This window comes from Macrotis lagotis, chromosome 4 (genome assembly GCF_037893015.1).
Source record: "Macrotis lagotis isolate mMagLag1 chromosome 4, bilby.v1.9.chrom.fasta, whole genome shotgun sequence".
In the NCBI taxonomy this organism is placed as follows: Eukaryota; Metazoa; Chordata; class Mammalia; order Peramelemorphia; family Peramelidae; genus Macrotis; species Macrotis lagotis.
Genome location: NC_133661.1, coordinates 53,501,859 through 53,518,984, shown reverse-complemented (window position 1 = coordinate 53,518,984; position 17,126 = coordinate 53,501,859). Strand labels below are relative to the sequence as shown.

The 17,126-nt window shown below is 43.6% G+C and overlaps 1 protein-coding gene and 1 long non-coding RNA gene across 2 annotated transcripts in view; one reads left to right on the top strand and one right to left on the bottom strand.

The window, feature by feature from the left end:
* MCU (mitochondrial calcium uniporter) overlaps window positions 1-17,126 on the bottom strand; it is a 165,909-nt gene that overhangs the window by 64,282 nt on the left and 84,501 nt on the right. The gene's annotated exons all lie outside the window — the stretch shown is intronic.
* On the top strand, window positions 8,548-11,050 carry LOC141520890 (uncharacterized). Its single transcript, XR_012477788.1, has 3 exons — window positions 8,548-8,886; window positions 9,695-9,780; window positions 10,311-11,050. It is a non-coding gene; the product is annotated as an uncharacterized LOC141520890 (long non-coding RNA).

The window sequence follows — 17,126 nt, the reverse complement described above, 5'->3', positions numbered from 1 at the left end:
ACAAAATTGAATGCTGAAATAACTGTGGGTTGAACTGAAAAATGTTTATCTTTTTATTTTATGAAATATTTCCAGGGGCAGCTAGGTGGCATAGGTGGATAAAGCACCAGTCTTGGAGTCAGGAGTACCTGGGTTCAAATCCAGTCTCAGACACTTAATAATTATACCTAGCTGTGTGGCCTTGGGCAAGCCACTTAACCCCATTTGCCTTGCCAAAAAAATCTAAAAAAAAAAAAAGAAATATTTCCCAATTTCATTTTATTCCTGATCTCAGTGATGTGGATTGTTTTCAGCCAGAACACTGGATGCCTCTGTTTTAGACAACTCTATTATACCATAAGCTGAAGGAAGATTCACAAAAATTCAAAAACAAAACAAAAAAATTAGAAAATACAGACTTAGTAACAAGGTTCTTGCAATGAATGCATCTGGGCCTACCAAATCACTGAAAAAAATTGTAACCTGATATTTACGAAGAGAATCTTAATATGCTAAGAATTTTCCAATTCCTTCCCAAGCGTAGAACTTAAAGATAAACATCAAGATGTCACTTGTCACCAGGTTCCCTGGTAACCTTTGTTAATGAAATACTGGTTCTATAGTAGAGCTGAATCCTTGATTAGCTTTTACACAAATCCCTCAATTCCCCATTATTGCTGATCTATGAGAAAAACTGCTCCTCCATTCTACCCTTCACAGTTGCTATCAGATACCAGAAGCATCCTAAAAGCTTTCATCATCTTATTTGGAGGGTGACTCTGGCTTTGCCTCAGAAAGCTTGGGAGATGCACAGTAATCCTGGCTTTAAATAATAGTTCCAGCTAAGTTCTAAGACTCTACCTGGCTGCCATTTAGAGCAAACAGTATTTAGAACATGGACAAGAAATCACAGGTGCATTATGAGGTCCCTTCTGTAAGCAAGAATAATAAGAATTAAAACACTCTGTTGTGAATGAACAGTACATTTATTTAATGGAAACTATGTCTTTACTGTAGTTCATCAAATTCAGTGTTTCCATTTAAATGGCTAGTACTTGTTTGTATTTATGGTGTTAAACGAGGAGGGGAGGCTCTGAGGAGTTAGCTGCCCTAAGGTCCAGGAACCACTGTTAGGAATCATAGGTACTGGTACCCCAATCCTAGTGGTTAACCACATGTCCATATCTATTCAAACTGTTCGTTGTCTTCTCCAAAAGGACCCCTCAGAGAAAGGACATTGGACAGTATTCTCTGGGAGACAGAATCTGGGGCAAATATTTCTTTTTAACCATTATTTTCTATATTCAGGAAATTACCATATTTTTTAAGGAATCAGAGAGAGGCAGATATAGAGGTGACAAAAAATGCATTATTTTTACAAACATGTCTAGAGGACCATCCTATAACCAATACAACCACATTTGATAGAAATTATTCTGTTTAGTTGCAGCTAATGATTCATGAAGTTTAAATAAGTATGGGAAATTGTAATGTGCTGAAGGGCTTGCTGAAAAAAAAAATCTAACTTCTTTCCCTACCTCACAATTCAATGAGCAATGTAATTAAAGGGTTTTTTGGGTTTTTTTTTTTTTTTGCAAAGTTGTTAAAGTCTCAATGAGAAAAAGTGGCAGAATTGCCTGCGATAGTTAACAATGTCTACTTTGAGTGAAAGAAGGTATCCTTTAAAGAAAGAATAGGCAAGTGGCTGCCTTGAGAGCAAGATCTTTCTTTCCCTGGCCAGGAAAACAAAACAACTGTGACATAGATTTGATGGACTCTATCTTGCACAGCACCTCAAAGCATTAGACTGTCCACTCGGCAAAACCCCAGCACTAAATGCTCATGGCTTCTCCCAGAGATTCAGTGGGCAATCTAAAATGAAATCTGCATGTAAAAATCTATAAAAGACTTTCAGATTGATTTTTAAATATTCAGGTCATTTCAGTACACAACGATGGCTCGCTTCATACCAAACATCAATCTCATGTTCTAGAGCCTGCCCCTAAGAGCTAGAAGAAGGATCATTTCTCTCACCTCAGACATTAATAAAACTGTCCTTGCTTCCTACTGCAATGATTCTCACTAGTGCCTTCAGAGTATAACATCTGAATAGTGTCCTTGCCAGGGGAAAATCACTTAATGTACAAAGACACTGGATGTGTATTGACTCAGCCATTCAAAGGGGATTTCAGGATTTAAAAGAACCAAGACCAGCAAAACATCTCATCTCCCTACATCTGTGTCAGCTTGTGGTGTGTGTTTGTCACTTTTGTCTATGCCTACCAAAATGAATAGTGCTACTCTTATGCACATCACTGTTTTTATTTTTAAAAATGCAAGCAATTGATGCTAAGATCCTAGGAGATCCCATCTCATTCAATGCACAGTTATGCACCTAGGAATCCTGCAATGAGAGATTACTAGTTATCAGCACATACAGTAGCTGAAGTGGTTTGAATTATGTAGCGGCATGCCTCCTGAGATTCAATTCTATAAATAAATAAGCACTGGGGAATCCCAGAAATGTTCAGGGTTTTCCTGATTTTATCTAGGCCAAAAAAAAATCAATTAAATAGAAGGCTTACATTTCCACCCCAAAGTCTATCACACCCACTTGTACAATTACCAAATAAAATAGAATTTTTTAAAGAAAATACTGGAAAACTATATTTATAGACACTTCCTTTTTTATATCTCAATTTCTAGGAAGGGTAGTCTATGATTCACCCAATTTTTCATTCAGTTTAAAAGACTAGTTGTTTATTTAGGTCTCTGTATTTTATTAAGCCCTGATTTCCCAAATACTTAAAGAACCAAACAAAATGGGGAAGGAGATTGTGAAAAGAGGTCGTGGGCAGCACTGAAAATGAGATAGTCTGGAATCAAGTCTCAGTGCCAACTCTCTCCAAATTCTAATGAGGAAAACCAACTTAATTAGGCACTTGGCTCTACATAAAATGGGTAAATCTTTATTCCTCTTCCCTACTTCATTTCCTATCCTGGAAGACAAGCACTGGACATAGAAGGGTAACATTGACAGAAACTAAGACTCCAGGATATGTGGAGCTCTTCAAGAGAGAAGTATGTGGCAGCTAATCAAAACCCAGGAAATAGACATAAAAGGACATCACAAGGGCATGTAGATGATGTCCAATCTGGCCTCAAATTCCTTTAATGAGTCAGATCTATGGAAAGGGGAGCAGTTTATGACTAAGGAAGAGATGGAGAACATCACTAAAAACAAACTAGATGATTTCGATTACATTAAATTAAAAAGCTTTTGCACAGATAAAACCACTGTAACCAAGATCAAAAGAAATGTAGTAAATTGGGAAACAATCTTTACAACTAATGGTTCTGACAAAGGACTCATTTCTAAAATATACAGAGAACTGAGTCATATTTTTAAAACAAAAAAGCCATTTCCCCAATTGACAAATGGTCAAAGGATATGCAAAGGCAATTTACAGATGAGGAGATCAAAACAATCCATAGCCATATGAAAAAATGCTCTAAATCATTATTATTAGGGAAATGCAAATTAAAGCTTCTCTGAGGTACCACCTCACACCTCTCAGATTGGCCAATATGACCAGAAAGGATAATGATCATTTTTGGAAGGGTTGTGGGAAATCTGGGACACTATTACACTGTTGGTGGAGCTGTGAACTCATCCAACCTTTCTGGAGAGCTATTTGGAACTACGCCCAAAGGGCAACAAAAAACATCACTTGTACAAAAATATTTATAGCAGCCCTGTTTGTGGTGGCAAAGAATTGAAAATCAAGTAAATGTCCTTCAATAGGGGAATGGCTTAGCAAACTGTGGTATATGTATGTCATGGAACACTATTGTTCTATTAGAAACCAGGAGGGACGGGATTTCAGGGAAGCCTGGAGGGATTTGCATGAACTAATGCTGAGTGAGATGAGCAGAACCAGAAGAACACTGTACCACCCTAACAGCAACATGGGGGCAATGATCAACCCTGAAGGACTTGCTCATTCCATCAGTACAACAAGCGGGAACAATTTTGGGCTGTCTGCAAAGGAGAGTGCCATCTGTATCCAGATAAGGAGATGTGAAATTTGAACAAAGTTCAAGGACTATTCCCTTTAATTTAGGAAAAAACATATCTTATTGTCTGATCTTGTTACCTCTTAGACTTCTTGTCTCTTCTTTAAGTGTATGATTTCTCTCTCATCACACCCAATTTGGATCAAGGTACAACATGGAAACAAAGTAAAGACTGACAGATTGCTTTCCATGGGGGGGGGGAAGTAAGATTGGGGGGAAAATTGTAAAACTCAAATAATATCTTTAATAAAAATAAATTTTAAAAAATTCCTTTAATGAGGGGAAAAGGTTTTCATTTTATTTTCATAATTAAGATTAGTCTTCAAATGCCCTTCCTACCACTGAAAGACTCATCTACTTTATGGATGGATATGTTTGTCATTCATCAGCTCAAAAAGCATCATGGGCTCCCAATTCCTCTCACCCAACTTTCAATCTAGTTACCATTTACTTACCCTTTTCAGTTTTCATATTATTCACTTTTAAGCACCAGAACCATCATCCATACTAGTCTCTTTCTTACTCTGAACATGTTGCTGTACTTTTCTACATCCATATAACTTCCTTCTCTACCTCACAATTCAATGAACAATGCAATTAAAGGGTTTTTTGGTTTTCATTTTTTGCAAAGTCGTTAAAGTCTCAATGAGAAAAAGTGGCAGAAATGCCTGTGATAGTTAACAATGTCTACTCTGAGTGAAAGAATGCATCCTTTAAAGAAAGAAATGGCAGGTGGCTGCCTTGAGAGCAAGCTCTTTCTTTCCCTGGCACACAAAATGGATTCTCTTCTCAATAGACTGAATCTGTCCCCTTCCTTTAAAATCAAATTCAAATGCCACTTTAATCTAAATGAAGTTTCCCCTGGTCATGTCCAATGACCAACAATTTCCTACTTTGGATTCCCCCGGGTCTGTTTTGCATGTCTCAAATGCATTATTTTAAAAGTAAAATTTTATTTTATTATGAAGTTAATAAACATCAAACATGAAAATTTCAATATGCAAAGAACAAAAGGGATTATATCTGAAAGGCTGAATTCATGTACAGTTTTTCCTATAAAAAGATTATTTTTTTATGAGGCAATGGTGTTATAAGTGACTTGCCCAAGGTCACACAACTAGATAGTATCAAGTGTCTAAGGCTCTATTTGAAACCAGATTCCCTTGACTCCAGAACTAGTATGCTATCCACTATACCATCTCACTGCCCCCCCAATTTGAGGCCACAAATTCTTCTTCTTCTTCTTCTTCTTCTTCTTCTTCTTCTTCTTCTTCTTCTTCTTCTTCTTCTTCTTCTTCTTCTTCTTCTTGCAAGGCAGTAGAGTTAAGTGACTTGCCCAAAGTCACACAGCTAGGTAATGATTATGTGAATCCAAATTTGAATTCAGGTCCTCCTGACTCCAGGATCAGTGCTGTGCTCCCTTGATGCCTGTGAGGTCATAAATTCTTAAGAGATCAGTGTCAGTCCATTGAAAAGATCCTTAAAGCATGGATGCCACATTTTCCCCTTAGGCCATAGATATAATTTTTTTCTATTTAAAGAAATTATTTATTCAAGGCAATGGGGTTAAGTGACTTGTCCAAGGTTGCACAGCTTAGTCTTAGGCTGTATTTGAACTCAGGTCCTCCTGACTCCAGGACTGGTACTCTATCCACTGTGACACCTAGCTGCCCCCCTCCCAGTAACCTTAAGGTACTTAGGGGATGTCTTTTCCAATACTGTAGCTCACGAGCTCATTGGTATGTTTCTCACCATAATTATTGGTTTATTTAATCAATCAGAACTAATTAGACTTTAAAAATAGGCATTTACTGTGGTAGTATAATTGATATAGAACATCCCTCCTCAACTCCATGACACTGGCTCCTTTCACTATATAAGTCTATATAGAATCCAGGGAAAAATGAGTTCAAGCTCAGAAGTGACTGAGCTTGGGAAGTCTGTTTGCTGGAGCCCTCAAGATGTTCTCCTTAGGGTTGGTATTGCAGTAGGATTGCTCGTCCTGAACTGGTTCGCAGCATTTGAGTAAGAATACTGTACCCTGACTCTGGTTTTATCGATGTTAAAGTCAAAATGGAACCAAGCAGTCCAGGAGGCTGGTTGTTGAGTTGGCAAGCCGGGTCAAACAGAGTTTTATGTGGGATTAGAATTGGGAAGTAAACGGAGATTCCACTCATGGGAGGAGTTGGGGGTTGGATGCCGGGAATCCAAGAATTACCATGAGTAATGAGATGGAAATGAAGGGGGGAAACATCACCAAGGTTACTACAGGATGGAGAAGGCTATTTAGCCTGTGCAAACTAAGGGAAAATCCCCTGACCACAAGATCAGTAGGGATTGGAGGGAGCCAGAGACTGACCAGGCTGTGCTGTGGGTCACTAGAAAGTGAAAGGGGAAGCTAGTGCACCTGCTATGCAAAGACTGACAAGTAGATGGGTGCAAGGGGTCACAAGGGTCACTGGAAGGTGAAAGGGGAAGCTCTTGCCCTTGCTGTTTAAGAGGGCTAAGTTCCCATTTCTGCTCTCTTTGGGGCTGGGCTCCTTGAATCTGCTTTCCTTGTGTCCAGTCTGGTCTGGGTTCTCAATGAAGATAGGGCTGTCTGGTGTGGTGGGGACACTATTGGGACACCAATGAAAAAAGTCCAAATCCTCTGGACCTTTCTAAACTTTTCCAGGCAAGGAAATATCATTTGCCCCCTCCCAAAAAACCCCAACCAGTTTCTTCTCAGAATTTACACTCTCCTTCATTTCCAGGCAACTCAAATGTCCAATTTTAGTTCATTTCAATGATTTTGTACAGTCCCTAGAAAGTGTAACCAAGGTCCTCCTGCCAATGTGAATATGTTTTCTTGTCACTGGGGGAGTTTTATCTAGGCCTGGCTCACACCCAGTGAACAACCAAGATGCGGTTTCACCTGATAAAAAACAGGACAGCATCTGGACGGTTACCCTAATGAGGAAATTATGAATTGATTGCTACACACACGTCTCCCCCTAGTCTAAAGAATATTAGATCTTGGAAGCAGTGACTGTTCCACTCTATCTCTGTAGCCCTGGGGGGTAGGGGAGGAAGGGCAAAGTCCCTCAGTTAATACTGTGTGCCAGCAATGGGCTGGGCAGCTGAAGGGCACAAGACAGTCCCTGCTCTCCTGGAGCTCACACACTAATGGGGGAGCCGCACAAGAGGGGGACTAGTAGGCACAGACACGCTCGGGTAGGGGTTCGGGATGATGGGGACTTGCATCGTCCTCTCAGACTTTCAGGCGGGTGACCCCGAAGGAGTCCCAGTAACCTCTACCACCAAACCACCGCTGCTCTCACACACACCAGGCCCCTTGGTGTAGCGGGAGCCACACAACAACGGCTCCAAGGCACGAACTGCTCCAGTGCCCAAGCCCTCTCTGCAGCCCGCTGTGGCCGTGCCCCCCTGGCAGGGCCTGGCACGGGGCTGAATCCCAGTCATCCCGGTTGTGAAGTGCTTGGGCACTGCAGGGCTTCACCCAGAAAGTGAACCGGGCCCTCCCGCCTCCCCGGAAGTTAGGGGAAACGAAAAAGCCCCCTTTTACTTTACAGATAGCTGCTGGAGAGTGATAGGCGCGCGCGCACACACACACACATACACATGCACAGACACACAGACACACACACACACAGACAGAGACACGGACACACACACAGACACACAGACAGACATACAGACACACACACACACACAGTACCCACACTCACTCACCCACACAGCACATGTGCGCATTTGCTCATACCATCACTCATACTGGTACACATGCTCTCATGCACTCACGCACACACACGCACACACACACACAACACTGGCACACGCATGTACTTCGGACCCGCACACACAGGCTCACACATCACACCCCCCCACTGGCCGCCCCGCCCTAAACCAGGGACCAACCGCGCGTGCAGGCGGGGCCGGGCTGCGGGCGGCTCAAGGTCGCGGGGGGGGGGGGGGCGGGGCGGGGCGGGGGCAGGGCTGCGGGGGCGGGGCGGGGCTGCGGCGGCGGGGCGGCGGGGGCGGGCGGGGTGGGGGCAGGGCTGGGCTGCGGGGGCGGGGCGTGGCAGGGCTGCGGCGGGGAGGGGCTGCGGGGGCGGGGCTGCGGGGTGGGGGCAGGGCGGGGCTGCGGGGGCGGGGCTGGGCTGCGGGGGCGGGGGCGTGGCAGGGCTGCGGCGGGGGCGGGGCTGCGGGGGGGGGCAGGGCTGCTGCGGGGGCGGGGCTGGGCTGCGGGGGGGGGGGCGGGGGCGTGGCAGGGCTGCGGCGGGGCGTGGCGGCGGGGGCGGGGCTGCGGCGGGGCGGGGCTGCGGGGGCGGGGCTGCGGGGGCGCCTGCGCGGGCGGGCGGGGCGTTGGCGGGCGGGAATCCCCACGTCCGGCGCCGCCGCAGTGCGCCGCCCCCGCCCCCCGCCCCCGCGCCAGGCTTCCCCCAGCCCCCCGGCGGCTCCCGCGGGAGGGCTGCCCCGCCCTCCCCTCCCCCTCCCCCTCCCCCTCCCCGGCGCGGGGGCCGCTGGGAGCGCAGCCCGAGGCCGCCCACAGGTGGCTGCTCGTTTGGGCTTTTTCGGGTGAATTTAAGAAAAACGAATCCCCGAGTGCAAAGACCGGATTTCAGCGAACGGGGTTAACCCACCCTCGGGGCTCTGCCGAGGCAGCGGGTCGTTGTTAAGTGTCTGAGGCCGGATGTGAACTCGGGGCCTGGCGACTCCACCTCGCTGCCCCAGACTGGTGTGGGACCGCCCAGTGAGGGCCACACCCTGGCACAATGGGCTTGTTATCGTGATCACGCCAGATACACAGCGAGTCACAGGGGAACCCGGGTACGCCGCCCGGGAGCAGCCCTCGCCCCACTTCGTTTCCCGAGAAAGGGGACCCTCCTTGCCGAGACCCTTGGCCAGGAAGCAACGTCCGGACAGGCCCGCTCGGGCGCAGGCCCGGGGTGCGCCCGGGGTGCGCCCGGGGCCCTCCCTGGAGCGGCCTTGGGCCGATGCCGGCCGGCTCCAGCCTCCCCATAAGCTCCACATCTCCCTGATTTGGGCACCGAGTGGCTGGGGCACGGCGGGAGGCCGGGGCCTGGCACTCGAGACCCTCCCGGAGCGGGCTGCCCCAGGCCTTGGCTGGACCTGACCCCACAGCCCTTAGGCTCCGGGCACCGGGCGGCATCCGGCTCGGGCCAGAACCCAGCCCCTGCTGGGCCGCACGGGGCGGTGCCAGTCACTAGACGCCGCTCTGCCATCTTGCCTCGTGGTCACTCCCCACTTCACAGACTTCCTGCCCCGGCCATTCAGGCTTGGTGCCCCCGCTCCAGCTCCTTCCCAAGTGCTGATGCCAGTTGCCTCACTAGGGCAGAGAGTTATCGTTACCAACTCATTTTCCATATGGTTCCCTGGGTTCTTCTTTCTGCTCACACTCTACTGGGTTTCCTTTTAAGGAATAATCCACTTTCAGGGAAACAGGAGATTCAACAGGGCTCCCTGAACAGAGTCCCAAGAGAGCTACCTCCAAAGGAGTCACACCGCTCAAATAGAACTGGGAAGAGCGGGGCTGTGGGCTGTGGTCATTAGGAAGGAGGGAGGCTTGTGAGAAATGGTCAGATTTAAGCTTTGGATCTATCCACTTGGTCTGTAGATGGGTGAAGAAGGATGGTTCAAAGAAAGGAGGGACAGGAGGCTTGAAAGACCACATGAAAAGCTAGCACTACAGTCAAAGGAGAGGTAGGTGGTGATGGTGGAGGCTGTGTGAGTCTGTGAAGGATGAATATTGACGGGAAATGAAGGAGAGGGAAGGGTCAAGAATGGCTTCAAGATTCAGAATTTGGGTGACTGAAGGGATGTTGATACCCTTAAGAGAATGAGGGAAATGGTGGGGGAGGAAAGTGAGCCCTATTGGGGGCTTGTTGGCATGAGGGCATGATGCATCAACCATCGACTGATGAGTGCCTACATTTTCCTCCTCTTCAGTCTCAGTGTGTTGACAGCCAGCTGTGTTGTGCAAGGCCCATGAAGGTGTCAAAGCATCCCCATATTCATGGAGTCTAGTTTTGACAGCTGTTTCTGTTGGGTGTCCTTGGGGAGGGAGGCAAGGCATTGTTTCCCTGGCTATAGTCTTATTTTCCATGTGTCAAACAAAACTTGGAAGGAATATTTTGGAGAGGAAGAGTGGGAGGGAACAATGCATAGATGACATTATTGATATGACGTTTGAAGTACACTAAGGATGTTTTCCCTGTATCTTTTGTCCCAAGTGATCTCAGGCCTTTAGGATTTTAACGGATGAAATGCAGTCTCCTTGGAGGCAGGAAATGAAGTACAAACTTTTAAAATTAATGATGCTTGAAGTGAAGAGTCACTGAGATATTCAAATATATCTATAACCAGATTCTACAAAAACTGGTCTTTTTACTAATGCATCACTAACAATGTGAGTACCTGAGGCTTAGACAGGACATCTCCAAATGAGACCAATGCCCCCTAATGCAGCTGATGAAACAGACTTTCCTCCTACCATGCTTATTCTAGGTTAGCCAACCAAGTTGTCAGATTGCAACAAAAGAGCAATAAAGATTTAGGTCCAGAAATCTGGGTTCCCATCTTGGACCTGTCACTAGCCAGCACCCTGGTCAATGTGACCTTGACCACTTCTACCTCAATTCTGTGTGTAAAAAGCTTAGATGGAATAAAAAGTTCTCACCAGGTCCTAGTTCCTGCTTGTAAACTAGAGGAGAAATTAAGTTCTCCAAGAAACGCTTAAGACTTAGGAATGCCAGTTTCATTGAAGGTCAGCAGCCAAGCTGATTGTGAAGAACAAAAAGCTCCTCAAAAGCCTGGAAGAAACTCAGTCAAAACTTCTAGGATGGCTGGCTGAAGGTCAAGGTCAAAATGCCTTTAAAACACTGCATACCTGTCCAACAGAACCTGATGTCACCTCAGCAACTGTTCTCTAAACATGTTCATTTTTTCATTCATATAAACTTGATCAAAATTCTTGGGATGTATATTGATTATATACTTAAAGTGCTTGCTGGAGAAATGAATTATTGTTCTGCCTTTCTGATGGCTCAGAAAGCAGGGAGCTTCCAGGGGGAAGAAACTCCCATCATACCTTCCCATACAGAGGAATTCAAATAGAAACTTCATGGGCAAGGAATGATACAGTGGGACTGTAATGATTGGGGGGGAGGGTCCTAAAAGTCAGGATCTGTCCCTAACATGCTCCTGGAAAATGCCAAGAAATGAAAAACTAAGTCCAAGAAATACATTGCAGTGGATACTAAAGATGTTTGTTTAACCTTTGCTGAACCAAAGATAAGCAAAGATACAAAAAGCATGATTATTCCCTGTTCTCATGTTTAGCTGCACCAATGAGATAGACTGGTCGGGATACAATATTAAAAAGCATAAGAATGAATAGAGAGAGGCCATATCATGGAGGAAGGATTTGAACAAGATAGATAGGATTTAGACAGATTAAAAAAGGGGAAATTATTTGAAAAAAGGAATATATTTACAGCTGTCTTTGGAGGGCAAATCAGTCACATAGGACAGAATGACCAAGGTCAAGCCAGTGGCAGCCCCCCCGCCCCAGTCTCTGTTTGCTCACCAATAAAAACAGGAATAATTACATTTGTTGTACCCATCTTGGAGAGTTATTGAGACATTCAAATGAGATTGAAAGGTGCTTTGCAAATATCAAAGAACTTTATAATTTCAGCTATTTATTATTATTATTACTATTATCATTATTTAGGACAGCAATGAAACCCACAAGGTAGGAGGTGGCCTGGGGGGACTGTAGAATTTTCTGTAGATAATATGCTACCATGATTGGAAGCCAATTTGTTTATGTTGCTGAAGTGAACAAAGCCTGGCAGCTTAATGCAGACTGACTGCATTGATTCCCTAGAATGACAGACCCTGTCAAGGCCCATGGTTGGCATCCTGCACAGGGCTGAACCCCTCTCACTCCCCCCACCCCCAAGACCCTTAGTAGATAGATAGGGTGATGTTCTCTTCTTCTTGGAGTGAGCTGAATCCCCCATGGAAAAGGTTGTTGTGGCTGTAATGAGAATGGCACCAGCCATGAGTTAGGAGGGCGACCTGGCTTGGCCCAGAGGACTGATGAGGAGCAGGAGCTCCTGCATCAGAGAAACCACAGTGGAAGGGGTCCCCAGAACTCTGGTAGCATTGGGGTCTCCAAATGAGACAGTTTCTACTGTCTAGCAATTCAAAATAAAATATGAGGACCTGGGATGATGATGACTTAACTGTTCATACTTGGATATTGCATTAGGTCTGTGATATTGAAAGGGATGCTGAGGTTATCCCTATGGCTGAGCAGCAGCAAATGTTAAAAATAAACTCAAACACATCTGGGTGCCTGAGGGAGAGAAAAATACAAAGAGGCAGTGATATCTAGGTGGAAGCCAAGTTTTCTGAAGTATACTTGGGAACTGGGAGGCACGCCAGCCTGGGTGAGGACATCCACTCCGTTATTCTCCATCTGGGGGTCAGCCCAGGCTAAGTTCCTATGTATAAGTTTTACAATAAGACCTGGGTGTCCCTCTGCAGCCACGCCCTAAAATATAAATCTAGCATACCTAAAAGAACACTGCCATGTGTTGTCTGAAGACTGGGGGGTTGTCTCTCTGGCTATAACATGAAGTACTTAAGAACACAGACTGTGTATTTGTAGCATGGTGCTGCTTGGCACCCCCAAGAGCTTCATAAATGCTTTTTCATTCATTCAAAACAGCCACCAATAGGCCACAGTCCAAGATCCCCAAGCCCTCCTCTCCTCCTGGCAGACACTCAATCTAGATACTAGCAAGATGCCCCCCACCCTTCCTCCTCTCTACAATATACTCTGGTTTTGCCCATGGAAAAGGCTCACTGACTACAATCCAAGATGATTTGAGCTAATCTTTAGGTTGTGCTTGTGATAGGGTTGGTTTCTATACTGAAACAGATTCCTTTAATGGTTTCTCAGTCCCTGATGTTTCTTCTAAACACTCCCCACCCCTCTAAACACGTTCCACTTGGCAAAGATGGTAATACCAGCAATGAGTAATATTCTCAGCACTCATGTCAGTAACTACCCACCCAATGGCCCTCTTATACCTATCCCATCTGCCCACTGAATGGGGGATGGTGAGGAATGGTGGGTTCCTGAGTTTATTTTACTATGAACAAAAATAGAAAGGCACAGATGACTAGGAAAAGACCAAAAAAAAAAGGTCACTTATTACTGTATTCCATTACTATAATTTCAACCTAGTTCCCAAATTTACCATCAAGGTGCTAACCATCCAATCATCAAGACACTAACTTCAAAAGATCTCATCACTGGGAATATTATCCTCTGAATAACAATACCTCCCATTTTTTTTAAAGAGATCTTATAACTTTTTTCAAAGTACTTACAGACCTAAAGCAACATCTAGTTCACCTCCCCCCCCACATACTTTATTGAGGAGAAAGCTGAGGCCCCTTGAGGATCATTTTCCATTAGACCTCTCTAGGTGAGGCAGACCAAGGTCAAGTCTCAGTTCCTGTCATTTTGCTTTCTTAAAGAATTCATCTCCAGCAAACTTCTTTATTAGTCCTTGTTTTTTGATCACAAGTTATTTGTAAAAAATTGGTCTCAGCAACCAATTTCAAAAACCTACTTCAAATCTCCTCCTTCTTGAATACTCCCCACCCTAAAAACCATCCTGCTGGTCAGGCAATATATGGCTGCATCCTGGGAATTAGAGATAAAAGAGGTAGGAGAGCTCGGTCCTCTCCTCCTTATCAATCTTTAGGTCTTGTGTTGCTGAGAGACTGAAAGATCAAAGGTATTGGGAGAAACAAGTACATAAAATAGAGCAGAAGTAAAATATACATACGTATATACACACATTTCACATGCACACAGAAACGTGGAGTGTTGGAAGTGAGGAACAGACAGGCCAGTTTGGCTGGAGTACAGGGGAGAGGAAAAATGTCCAGTGAAACTGGAAAGGTAGCTTGGAACAAGATTCTAAAGGACTTTAAAAGCTAAACAGAGTTTATATTTTATGCTACAAGCAATTGAAAGCCCCTGAAATTGGTTGGATGGGGAAATCAGGAGATCACATTTGCAATTAAGGAAAATTGCTTTAGGGGCAGTCTATAGAATGGATGGGATGGAGGGGCTTAAGGCAAGGAGACTGATTAGGAGGCTGAGGGTTGATGAGGCCCTGAACTAGGGGGTGGGTTGCATATGAACTTCTTTTCTCAGCCTAAGAGAATGTGAAGGCTCAGGTGGAATGTTGTAGAATGTCTGAAAGCACAAATATAGGGCAAAAAGGACCAGGTGCTTTTATGATCACATCTGGTGCTGTTTGGGGAAGCATTATCTTCTGCCAAACCTGATAAAACCCAGGTCCTGCTGGGAGGAACTATGAATGAGTCACCTGGATGGAAGCAGTGACAATGACCAGACTCAACTAGTCAAGCAAGCTTGTTCAAAGACAAGAACACTTCACCTTGTTATAGTTCCCTCCAATTTGGATAAGAAATATAAAATCTGTTCCTCCAAGTTCTTTGTTCGATTCTCAAGGACAATGGAAAATTGTCTCACATTCAAAGATCATTTTTAAGGGAAAGCATCAGTAAAGGACCTACAGTCACATAATCTCTTTCAAGCACACACTCTGGCCCTGGTAAGAGAGCATTATAGGGTAGGGAAAGAATCCAAAGGTCCTGGGTTTGAAGCTTGGCTCCAATGAATACAATTTCTTTGAATCTTTATGACTTCACCTGGAAAATAGGGATGCTACTTCGAACAACGATTTCACTGGGTTTAAAGTGGAGTAAAGCCCTTTGTATAGCAGGTGGTGTAGTGGATAGAATTCTTGGGTTTGGAGTCAAAAGTTGAGTTGAAATCCAGTCTCAGACACTTACGTCTGTGTGACCTTTGGCAAGTCACATAACCTCTCATTGCCTCTGTGGAACAATAAGAGCATCTATCTCCTAGGATTGGTGTGAGGATAAGATACTTGTAAAGCACATGGTAAACCTTAAAACACTATGTAAATGCTCTTTATTGTTACTGTTATTATTATACTTGAAAGCACTATATTAATTGGAGCTATAGCATTGTGTTCAATAAAACCAAAAAAGTAAGAATTCATTATTTGATAAAAATTGCTGGGATTGAGGAAAGCAATCTGCTAGAAATGGAGTTGAGACCAACAGCCCATAGCAAATACAATGAGCTCCAAATGAACCTAAAACCTATTTTTTAAAAAAAGATTACATCATAAACAAAGTAGGAAAGTAGGGAAGATTGCATCTTTTAAATATATCAGGGAAATAATTCCTTACCAAGAAATGGAGAGAGAATCCTAGAAAATAAAATGAACAATTTTGATTAACTAAAATAGAAAAGTCTCTGCACAAACAAAATCAAAGCAGTTAAAATTAGGGTAGATGAAAACAGTTAGCTAACTATGAAAGACTTTTTGCAGCAACGTTCTCTGTCAAACTGAATCTGAAATTCAAGATATAAAGGGACCTGAATCAAAAATATGACAAGAGCTATTCTTCTTGATAAATGGTCAAAGAATGTGAACAGATAGTCCTCAAAAAAAAAGGCAAATTATCAACACATGCTGCAAATCAATAAAAATGAGAGATACAAGTTAAAACATTTCTCAAGTTCTCTGTCACAACCATCAAATTAGTAAAGATGACAAAGAGGCAAATGGCAATCCCTGCAGGAGCTAAGGAAAAATAGGTACATTAATGCACTATCGGTGGAGCTGTTCTGATGGACTGCTCCCTAAAAGTCATGGAACTATGATCCAGTGATACCACTAATTGGCTCATATATCAAAGAGAGCCAAGAAAGAGGCAAAGGACCCACAAGCATGAAAATATTTATAGCACTACAGAGAAGTGGAATGGGGATAGTTAAAGAAATTAAGGTATACAGAATGGAGAATTACTGAATTGTAAGAAATAATGAAAGGATGAGTTTAGAGAACCTTGGGTGCAGGGAGGACATGTATGAACTGAAAAATGGTTAAGTGGGCAGAATCAAGACAACAATTTATGCCAGGGATACAATAGTGTAATGAAAAACAACAAAGGAAAACTTAAGATGTATAATCAATGGAATGACCAATAATGATTAAAAACAAATTCCAGGACAAACCATATTTAAAAGGCAAAATGAGATACAGTTTTGAACACAGCAAATATGTGACAAAATTTACTTGATATAATAGAGGGCAATTTTTCTTTTTCTTTCCTTTTTTTGGGGGGGAGGATACTTTAAAAAATGGGAAAAAAGAAAGAAATCAGTCATTTAAACAGTTACCAAGACAGTAGGAGGAAGTTCAAGAAGAGAAACAGACAAGCAGAATGGTGTTGTAACTATGATGCTAAATTTGAATTATCTCAAAAAACCACACCCCCAAAACAAATAAAAAGCCCAAGAGAAAAAAGTAAAGTGTACCTAACAGAGGTCAAAATTTCATATTCAATTCTTTTTTTTGCTTATTTTTGATATATTGACTTGTTCCATTTTTATTGATGCTTATTAAGTTCATAATTAAATAATTTTTTTTGAGAGAAATGGAAGGCCTCTCAAGAATCCTGGTGTCAATAGAATAATCCACCAGTGATGTAGCTAGTTGAGGAACACTGATCTGCTCAGGATCACAACAAAAGAACTTCATTTCACAGGCAAATCACTGGCACAACTTACCCTCCTGGAAAGGTTGCAGACTATGATTTCCACTTTGGTACAACATTTGTTTTGACATATACCTGCTTATCTGATTCACTGACCACTGACTCCATTTTAATTGCTTAGTTCATCAATTTCTGTAATAAACTCAGAGATAAGGATATCTCTTGGTGTGGATTACTTTCTTGCCCTCCCCAAAGCATGACTGAAATATGAATTATTATCTATTGATACTCTCTGCTGAATCCTTCAAGTCAATCTAGCCTACATTGGTTTTTGAAAACTGGTCTTTCCTGGTCCATAATGGCAGAAAATTACCAGGGCCACCCTATCAAACTTAGCTGTT